Raw genomic sequence first — 9811 nt, 5'->3', positions numbered from 1 at the left:
CAATGCATCCCCTCTAGGCACAGACAATTACATTACATTTTAGAAAATAGCAATCTGGACAAGAAAATCTTCAGAAATTACGTCTATATATGAATAGGCTAACTCCAAAACATTCACCCCCCCCTTCCTAAAATAAATAAATATGATAATTCAAAATCGCCTCTTAGTTGTCATGTCTCACAGCTGCTGTTGCGTGAAACTATTGTTGTGACAAAAACACCATAACAGTTTAATATAGCTAGTGGCCACTGTACCCAGATATTGGTGCTTTCAAGACAACTGGGAACTCCGGGGTAAAATAACGAGGTCAAAGCATGACGTCGGTAATCTTGAGGTCGGAGCTCTAGAAAGATGCCCGTGTTTCCGACTTGGATGAACGTTCAAAACAATTATTTTCCCAGGCGGAGCTCGTTTTTCCCCCGGGTTCCCAGTTCTCTGAACGCACTGAGGTATGAGATTTCAGACTTCCCAGTTGTTTTGAACGCAGCATCAAACCCAATTCCATCACGCAGGGATACGCATGCATACAATGGGCAATCAAACACCGCCAAGCGAGAGCATCACCTAACTAATAATCACTGCTGCCGTCAGCTTGAGTGTGGAATTAAGGACGCCACTGAATAACCATCCCAGGTTCATTTTTGTCATGGGATGGTTCTGATGCACACCATTTTCAATCCCCCCAGTCAAAGTGAACCCCGCACAACTAGTTAGCTCGGTGGACAGGAGGAGGATCAACTATCAGTGTGCAATTTCATCCCGCCTCCGACCCCCAGAGCTGTCTGTCGCTGGATGAACATAGGATCCAATTGGTCCTTTTACAGTCATTTTTTAGTAAATCTCCCTTAATCCTCAATTCCCTTTTTACAGGCGTTTATCCCTTGACTGAAGTCCTCCATGAGTAGAACCTGAAATTAGCTACGAGGCAAGCCATCTTGGTTTTAACTGACACTACACATTGAATACCCTGGTAAATATTTTATTTCTCTCAGCAACCTGCTAGCAGAGATGGACTCATCTGCCATCATTGAATGGATGGTTGTCGTTTGGACTGCGCACGCATGTTCCGAACAAGATATTGCGCAGATGGAGGCTCCAAGCGGGTTCACTAGCTTGGTAACGTAGAACCGCGGTTGTGCATCGCAAATAACATGCACAACTGTCAATTTGTTGCAGAAACACTTTCCCAATTAACTCCCAAGTGTAAATAACTATGCAACGCGCAGTGAAAATAATGATAATTATGCATAGCGCGGATTGACTAGTTAGCTATATAGCTTGCCAGCTAACATTAGCATTGATTGAGCATCACTGCGGCACAAGCGTGCAAACAATCATAGTCGCATTTGAAAGCTATTCAGTTAGCGGGAAACCAAATATAGATCTTAATTGAACTAACACGAAAGGTTAAAAAAAAAAGAGTTAAAAATGTAATTCATTTACCTGGGTTTGCGATTGAGGCTTTGTATCAGTCCGAGTAACTGCTTGCTAGCGACAGTGTCGACAAAGAAACAAGGGGGTAAGGGGGGCGCATGATGACATCACTATTTTGCGACAGTTTACCTGGCGCATTTGGATTGACGCCGCCCGTTTTACTGCAGAGTGCGGTCCCCCCCAAAAAGAACATCACACAAGGTGGAATACCTTTGCTGCGGCAGGTCGATTGGACTCATTTAGGCAGGTGAATAGGACATGTAGAATAGCAGTACCTCCAAGCCACTGCTATTGCATTCCCTTGTTTAGGATTGGGACTGGATTAATTAGATCTAAAAAATAACATTAAAAAATGTAATATATGTATGCTACAAAACCTTCCACAAATCTATTTGTCACAAACCCGGCCTAGAACCCTGCAAAGACCTAGTACATTTTATCGGGATTTACTTTCTATAAGAAACCTTGAGAGGAACCAGATTCAAGACCCAAAGCATGGCTGGCTGGATAGAGGTGAAAAAAGGCGGTAGGAACAAAATAGAAACATGAGGCCTGTATCTTGTAATGAACACGTTAGTGAACTATTTACAGCATGATACACAGAGGCAGTGGGAGCAGATCAGCACATCACGTTACAGCAGCACAGCCCACTGCAGCGCCTGGACGCTCACCAACCCATAAAGCAATAAGCTGCTATACTATCCACCAATCAATGGATCAGACTGGATCCATGTTCAAACTGTTTCCTACAAAATTGCACTTATTACATCCCCCAGTAGGTGTCAGGACCACTCCATTGTGTCCTCTGTCCTCTGCCCTGCTCAAAGTCACAGCGGATCAACCTGAAACACATCACTGTAATGTCCAGTGGGCTACAGTCAGTGCATCATATTATCATTATCATCTGCTATCTGAGCAGCTAACCGATCGATGCAGCTGTACTTAGTCCATCAGTAAATAGCCCACCCAATTTACCTACCTCATCCCCATACTGTTTTTATTTATTTACTTTTCTGCTCTTTTGCACGGCAGTATCTCTACCTGCACATGACCATCTGATCATTATCACTCCAGTGTTCATCTGCTAAATTGTAATTATTCGCCTACCTCCTCATGCCTTTTGCACACATTGTATATAGACTTTTTTTTCTATTTTTTTTCTACTGTGTTATTGACTTGTTTATTGTTTACTCCATGTGTAACTCTGTGTTGCTGTCTGTTCACACTGCTATGCTTTATATTGGCCAGGTCGCAGTTGTAAATGAGAACTTGTTCTCAACTAGCCTACCATGTTAAATAAAGGTGAAATAAAAATAAGTCTTTCAGTCAAGTATAGAGACAAATGGCCATTTTCAAACAAACCCAAACTCTACCCCCGGGCACATGCCTACTGGGGGTTTGGTAATGGACAATCCAGTTGGTGTTTGGTGCTTGTTCATGATATAACTACTGTATATATGCATGTGTTTTGTGATACTGGTTGAGTTATATATTAACAAACTGAGTCTCTAGCAGTGTGTTGGGGTGTATAATGAGATTATAAAGTAGAAGCTATGGTACAGTATACTGCTTACGTTCAAAGTGTCACTACCTTACTGTAATTAGAATTTATTTTTACCCCTTTTTCGTGGTATCCAATTGGTAGTTACAATTTTGTCCCGTACGGACTCAGGAGAGGCGAAGGTCGAGTGATGCGTCCTCTGAATCACAACCCAATCAGCTGCTCTGCTTCTTGACACAATGCTTATCCCGGAAGCCAGCAGCATAAATGTGTGGGAAGAAACACCATACACCTGGCAACCGTGTCAGCGTGCATTGCGCCCACCTGCCACAGGAGTCGCTAGAGCGCGATAGGACAAGAACATCCCTGCAGGACAGACCCTCCCCTAACCCATACGATGCTGGGTCAATTGTGCACCGCCCCATGTGCCTCCCGGTCGCATCCGGCTGCGGCAGAGCCTGGACTCGAACCAGGATATCTAGTGGCACAGCTAGCACTGCAATGTATTGCCTTAGACCAAAGTAATTAGAAGTTATAATGTGTGGCTGTGCCAACCTTCATCAGAGCAGTGTTCAATACCGCTGCCTTTGTTTTTTAGCCTCCACACTTCATTGCTCCCCTTCTCAATGGAAACTGAAGACGAGGAGAAATAGGGGAGGGGGATGGAGAGAGAGGGATAGAGACAGAGAAAGTGAGACAAGGAGAAATAGGGGAGGAGAGAGAGAGGGATAGAGACAGAGAAAGTGAGACGAGGAGAAATAGGGGAGGAGAGAGAGAGGGATAGAGACAGAGAAAGTGAGACGAGGAGAAATAGGGGAGGAGAGAGAGAGGGATAGAGACAGAGAAAGTGAGACGAGGAGAAATAGGGGAGGAGAGAGAGAGGGATAGAGACAGAGAAAGTGAGACGAGTCAAAAGACAGGGAGAAAGGTGGGTGTAAAGAGAATGAGATGGGTAGTGTATTGGGAATGGGCAATTCCATAGCAACGGGCTCCGATTTTTCACGGTATATGTATGCCAAACAAATAAAATGTTTTCAAAGTTGAACCATCTATATGCATAAGGACCACTTTTAACAATTTATACTGAACATTTTACAAAAACACATTTACTGGGAGAACTGTGCAGATGCAATGTTTTCAGAATTTAGGTAAATCTATTTTTTTCATGTGACCACGTTTTCCAAAAACTTTTAATTATTTGCTCCGAATTAAGATTCAAAGATGTCTGCAGATAAAATGGGGTGTCAGCTATGACATGGCACCTTGACTTTGAAAACGTCTATTTGGGTTATTAAACAACAGTAAGTGAAGTGGATGTACACATAGTAACAGAATTGCAGTAACAGCATTTCGTCTTGGGTCCCTGATCTGAACTACACAGAAAGAAAGAAACCAAATCAAATTGTATTTGTCACACACCGAATGCAACTGCCTTGAAATGCTTTGCCTATGAGCCCTTCCCAACAATACAGAGTAAAAAAAGAAACCTTTTTTAAAACTCAAGGGGAATAAAATACACAAGAATGAAGTTATATACAGGGAGTACCAGATCAATGTGCAGGGGTACGAGGTATTAGATGTAGATACATTTACTGTATGTAAATAAAGGCAGGGTAAAGTGACATCACAATATACAGTATAATAACGAGTAATAATTATGGATATGAATGCCATTCTCTTCATGGTGATGTATCCTCGAAAAGGTTATTGGAAATGTTATTGTGCAATTTCTTATGTTTCTCCTTTAGCAAACATTTAAGAAGAAATTAGATTCTTGAAAATAAAGTTATTGGATTTGTTCTTAATTCCAAGATCGCTAAACCCTTCTTTTAAACTCTGGGTAGTGAGAGAATAAGCCCATGAAAGAAATTGAACATGTTTAATTCACTCAAACTTCATATGAAAGTTCCAGTATAGATTATTTTAAACCCAATAACATGTTTTAGAACAGTAATCTCAGTAGGAAATATGCTAACATGATTGCCATTGCTAGCTAGATCTTAAGACGATTCATGAGAAGATATTTGAGGAGTTCGTAAGAAAATCATTGTTGAGTAATTGCACTTGCAAATTATTTTATGAACTTCCTAGTACCCTAGTTGGGAACCACTGCAGGAGAGTATAGTCAAGTAGAGTATAGTTCAGTACAGTACAACAGAGTTCAGTAAAGTACAGTGCAGTAGAGTAAAGTAGAGTATAGCTCAGTACAGTACATGATAGTGTACTCAACTCTAGTGTGCTGTACTGTGTACTGTACTGAACTCTACTCCACTCTACTGTACAGTACAGGACTATACTGTACTGAACTCTACTCCATTCTACTGTACAGTACTGGACTATACTTTACTGAACTATACTCTACTTTTCTTGACTGTACTGCAATGAACAATACTAAACTTTACTGTACTCTTTACTGTGACTGATTTTTCTGAAATTCCGTTACCGATTTGGTTTTAGTCACTTAATAATTCATAAACAAACTTAATATCAGTAAAAACTACAATTCATTGATAGGTCTACCTTGTTACTTCTGTGAACTTTGATTATCCTCCCTCCTCATGAGGGAGAGAAATAATACAATATTTGAAAGATACGTGGGTTTTTGGTAATGGAATTTGAAGGCACAAGGGCATTGTTTCCTAAACTTACAGAAGGCAGAAAAAAATGATCCTTAATCAAATCTAAATGTTGATATTAGTTGGCAGGGGTCTTCACTTAAGACTTTATCTGGTAGATGTTTTCTAAGACCCCTTTTCCATCTTTTAGACAAGAAATCAAAGCCTTTCTTTATTCCACATTTTTAGGATGGAAAATGGTTGAAAAATGTATATATGCCTTAATTCCTAAAAAATATAGACACCCAATTTGACATGTTCCTATGAACTTCACTTGTTGGTACTCATGGGTAATTTAGCAAGGAAATTACCGAATGTATCAGGGCAATTCTCCCTATTTCACACATTCTCTCCATCCAGACCATAGTCTCTCCATTTGTATCAAAACAGCTTATTGCTTTCCTTCCTCTCTTCCCCTTTCCTCTCTGCCCTCTCAATCACCGTTGCTGCTAACACCTGGCTCAGTACCTCTCTCTACACTCTTAGAAAATAAAGGTGCTATCTAAAACTTAAAACGGTTCTTCGGCGGTCCACATAGGAGAACCCTTTGAAGAACCCATTTTGGTTCAGTCCAGTCAACTTTTTCCACACCGATCTCGACAAACAATTTCTGTATGGACCTCACTTTGTGCATAGGGACATTGCTGACATTGCTGTTTCATGCTGAAACAGGAAAGGGCCCAAACTGTTGCCACAAAGTTGGAAGCACAGAATCGTCTAGAATATCATTGTATGCTGCAGTGTTAAGATATCCCTTCACTGGAACTATGGGGCCTAGCCCGAACCATGGAACATGGAACAGCTCCAGACCATTATTCCTCCTCCACCAAACTTTACAGTTGGCCCCATGCATTCGGGCAGGTAGCGTTCTTCTGGCATCCGTGAGATGGTGAAGCGTGATTCATCACTACAGATAACATGTTTCCACTGCTCCAGAGTCCAATGGCGGCGAGCTTTACACCACTCCAGCCAACGCTTGGAATTGCGTATGCTGATCTTAGGCTTGTGTGCGGCTGCTCGGCCATGGAAACTAATTTCATGAAGCTCCCGACGAACAGTTCTTGTAATGACGTTGCGTCCAAAGGCAGTTTGGAACTCAGTAGTGTGTGTTTTTCAACCGAGGACAGGCGAGAACGTGCTACGCGCTTCAGCACTCGCCGGTCCTGTTCTGTGAGCTTGTGTGGCCTACCACTTCGCGTCTGAGCCATTGTTGCTCCTAGATGTTACCACTTCACAATAACAGCACTTACATTTGACCGGGGCAGAAATGTGTGCAGGTGACGAACTGACTTGTTGGAAAGGTGGCATCCTATGACTGTGCCACATTGAAAGTCACTCAGCTTGTCAGTAAAGCTATTCTACTGCCAATCCTTGTCTATGGAGATTGCATGGCTGTGTGCTCCATTTTCCACACCTGTCAGCAACGGGTGTTGCTGAAATAGTTGAGTCCACTAATTTGAAGGGGTGTCCACATACTTTTGTATATATAGTGAAGTTCTACCTGGAAACAAAAAGGGGTCTCCTATGGGGACAGCTGAAGAACCTTCTGGAACCCTTTTTTCTAAGAGTAACTATGGCCTCTTCTCCTCTTTTTCCCTCTCTCCCACCCTGTACCTATCTCCCTGTGTTGCTGCCAGCTTCTCTCCCTGTCCACCAATCCAACCTCCCTTTTTCTCCCTTTATTTTCCTGTGCACTCAGCTTTTTTTTCTTCTTGCCTCTCTGCCTCCCTACCCTTCTTCTCTTCCTTGTCTCTCTCTCTCTCTTCTCTCTGTCTGTTGCTGCCTGCCCTGCTCCTGACTTGTCCTCCCTCCCTCTGTATTCCACTCTACCCTGCCTCTCTCTCTCTCTCTCTCTCTCTCTCTCTCTCTCTCTCTCTCTCTCTCTCTCTCTCTCTCTCTCTCTCTCTCTCTCTCTCTCTCTTCTCTCTCTCTGTCTGCTGTCTCCCTGCTCTGACTTGTCCTCTCCTCCCTCTGTATTCCACTCTACCCTGCTCCTCTCCTCTCTCTCTCTCTCTCTCTCTGTCTGCTGTCTGCCCTCCTGACTTGTCCTCCCTCCCTCTGTATTCCACTCCTGCCTCTCTCTCTCTCTCTCTCTCTCTCTCTCTCTCTCTCTCTCTCTCTCTCTCTCTCTCTCTCTCTCTCTCTCTCTCTCTCTGTCTGTTGCTGTCTGCCCTGCTCCTGACTTGTCCTCCCCCCTCTGTATTCCACTCTACCCTGCCCCCTCTGTATTCTCTCTCTCTCTCCTCTCTCTCTCTCTCTCTCTCTCTCTCTCTCTCTCTCTCTCTCTCTCTCTCTCTCTCTCTCTCTCTCTCTCTCTCTCTCTCTCTCTCTCTCTGTCTGTTGCTGTCTGCCCTGCTCCTGACTTGTCCTCCCTCCCTCTGTATTCCACTCTACCCTGCCTCTCTCTCTCTTCTCTCTCTCTCTGCTCTCTCTCTCTCTCTCTCTCTCCTCTCTCTCTCCTCTCTCTCTCTCTCTCTCTCTCTCTCTCTCTCTCTCTCTCTCTCTCTCTCTCTCTCTCTCTCTCTCTCTCTCTCTTCTCTCTGTCTGTTGCTGTCTGCCCTGCTCCTGACTTGTCCTCCCTCCCTCTGTATTCCACTCTACCCCTGCTCTCTCTCTCTCTCTCTCTCTCTCTCTGTCTGTTGCTGTCTGCCCTGCTCCTGACTTGTCCTCCCTCCCTCTGTCTTCCACTCTGCCCTGCCTCTCTCTCTCTCTCTCTCTCTCTCTCTCTCTCTCTCTCTCTCTCTCTCTCTCTCTCTCTCTCTTCTCTCTGTCTGTTGCTGTCTGCCCTGCTCCTGACTTGTCCTCCCTCCCTCTGTATTGTCCTACCCTCCCTCTCTCTCTCCTCTCTCTTCTCTCTGTCTGCTGTCTGCCTCTCTCTCTCCTCCTCCTCTCTATTCTCTCTCTCTCTCTCTCTCTCTCTCTCTCTCTCTCTCTCTCTCTCTCTCTCTTCTCTCTGTCTGTTGCTGTCTGCCCTGCTCCTGACTTGTCCTCCCTCCCTCTGTATTCCACTCTACTCTACTCTCTCTCTCTCTCTCTCTCTCTCTCTCTCTCTCTCTCTCTCTCTCTCTCTCTCTCTCTCTCTCTCTCTCTCTTCTCTCTGTCTGTTGCTGTCTGCCCTGCTCCTGACTTGTCCTCCTTCCCTCTGTATTCCACTCTACCCTGCCTCTCTCTCTCTCTCTCTCTTCTCTCTGTCTGTTGCTGCCTCTCCCTGCTCTCTTGTCCTCCCTCCCTCTGTATTCCACTCTACCCTCTCTCTCTCTCTCTCTCTCTCTTCTCTCTGTCTGTCTGCTCTCTGCCCTGCTCTGACTTGTCCTCCCTCCCTCTGTCTCTGTCTGTTCTCTGCCCCCTGCCTCTCCTCTCTCTCTCTCTCTCTCTGTCTGTTGCTGTCTGCCCTGCTCCTCTCTTGTCCTCCCTCCCTCTGTCTGTTGCTCTCTGCCCTGCCCTCCTGACTTGTCCTCCCTCCCTCCCTCTCTCTCTCTCTATTCCTCTCTCTCTCTCTCTCTCTCTCTCTCTCTCTCTCTCTCTCTCTCTCTCTCTCTCTCTCTCTTCTCTCTGTCTGTTGCTGTCTGCCCTGCTCCTGACTTGTCCTCCCTCCCTCTGTATTCTCACTCTACCCTGCCTCTCTCTCTCTCTCTCTCTCTCTCTCTCTCTCTCTGCTCTCTCTCTGACTTGTCTCTCTCTCTCTCTCTCTCTCTCCTCTCTCTGTCTGTTGCTCCCTGCCCTGCTCCTGACTTGTCCTCCCCTCCCTCTGTATTCCACTCTACCCTGCTCTCTCTCTCTCTCTCTCTCTCTCTCTCTCTCTCTCTCTCTCTCTCTCTCTCTCTCTCTTCTCTCTGTCTGTTGCTGTCTGCCCTGCTCTGACTTGTCCTCCCTCCCTCTGTATTCCCTCTACCCTGCCTCTCTCTCTCTCTCTCTACCCTGCTCTCTCTCTCTCTCTCTCTCTCTCTCTCTCTCTCTTCTCTCTGTCTGTTGCTGTCTGCCCTGCTCCTGACTTGTCCTCCCTCCCTCTGTATTCCACTCTCTCTCTCTCTCTCTCTCTCTCTTCTCTCTGTCTGTTCTCTCCCTCTCTCTCTCTCTCTCTCTCTGTCTGTTGCTGCCTGCCCTGCTCCTGACTTGTCCTCCCTCCCTCTGTATTCCACTCTACCCTGCTCTCTCTCTCTCTCTCTCTCTCTCTCTCTCTCTCTCTCTCTCTCTCTCTCTCTCTCTCTCTCTCTCTCTCTTCTCTCTGTCTGTTGCTGTCTGCCCTGCTCCTGACTTGTCC

The sequence above is a fragment of the Oncorhynchus gorbuscha genome, linkage group LG19 (genome assembly GCF_021184085.1).
Source record: "Oncorhynchus gorbuscha isolate QuinsamMale2020 ecotype Even-year linkage group LG19, OgorEven_v1.0, whole genome shotgun sequence".
NCBI lineage: Eukaryota > Metazoa > Chordata > Actinopteri > Salmoniformes > Salmonidae > Oncorhynchus > Oncorhynchus gorbuscha.
Note: the sequence above shows the minus strand (reverse complement) of the source record.